Below are 1,081 nucleotides of genomic sequence, written 5' to 3' on the forward strand. Positions count from 1 at the left end.
TGCACAAAGCTCACAGACCATAGCTATTTGATTGACTCCATAGGTAGCTAGAGAATCGACCTTCATAGACAGCGCTTGGAGCTGCGCTGTAATAGTGGTGGCTGCATCGACTTCTAGAATACGTGCTACCTTCCCAGGCATCATCCTCTGAGTTGGGTTTTGATGCTCATTTACATCCATAGTCTCAATAAGATTATAAGCCTCAGTATAGCTTTTGGCCCACAAGGCACCTCCAGCTGCTGCATCGAGCATGGGCCGAGATTGGGCCCCCAAACCATTATAGAAACTAGTGATCACCATCCAATCGGGCATTCCATGATGTGGACACTTTCTCAGCATTTCCTTGTAGCGTTCCCAAGCTTTGCACATAGATTCTGTAGGTTGCTGCGCAAACTGAGTAAGAGCACTCCTCATAGCAGCAGTCTTTGCCATCGGATAAAACTTCACCAGAAACTTTTGCGCAAGATCTTGCCAAGTAGTGATGGACCCAGCTGGTTCAGAATGTAACCAGTCCTTAGCTTTGTCCCTCAGTGAGAATGGGAAAAGCCTCAGCTTGATAGCCTCATCAGTCAGGTCATTATATTTGAAAGTACTGCAGATCTCGACAAAATTCCTTATGTGCATGTTGGGGTATTCAGTCGCAGCACCTCCAAAAGAAACAGAATTCTGCACCATCTGAATAGTGCCCGGCTTGATTTCAAAGGTGTTAGCTTGAATAGCCGGATGAAGAATGCTTGACTGAATGTCATCAATTTTAGGCCGAGAAAAGTCCATAAGAGCTGGATCGGCCGGAACAATACGATCATCCATAATTACTGGTTCTTTCTGCTCACTTCCTGAATCCGAATCTTCAAAATCTATCTTCTCTGGAATATCAAGAACTTCTCCTATCTCCTCAGCTGTATCTAAAGTCCTCTTACGAGTACGTGAACGAGTTTGCATAAACGCTCGCTAAAGTACCTGAAACACAACCGGAAACAATAAGTAACACGTCTTAATCACTGAGTCCTAACGACCAATGATGGTAAGTACATAAACTAAACAAATATGTCGAGTCCCCGGCAGCGGCGCCAAAAACTTG

The 1,081-nt window shown here is 44.8% G+C and overlaps 1 non-coding gene across 1 annotated transcript; it reads left to right on the forward strand.

Moving 5' to 3' along the window:
* The first annotated feature begins 310 nt into the window (after nt 1-310).
* Nucleotides 311-417, forward strand: LOC141722719 (small nucleolar RNA R71). Its single transcript, XR_012575723.1, has one exon. It is a non-coding gene; the product is annotated as a small nucleolar RNA R71 (small nucleolar RNA).
* The last annotated feature ends 664 nt before the right edge of the window (nt 418-1,081 follow it).

Source organism: Apium graveolens, chromosome 4 (genome assembly GCF_009905375.1).
Source record: "Apium graveolens cultivar Ventura chromosome 4, ASM990537v1, whole genome shotgun sequence".
Classification (NCBI taxonomy): domain Eukaryota; kingdom Viridiplantae; phylum Streptophyta; class Magnoliopsida; order Apiales; family Apiaceae; genus Apium; species Apium graveolens.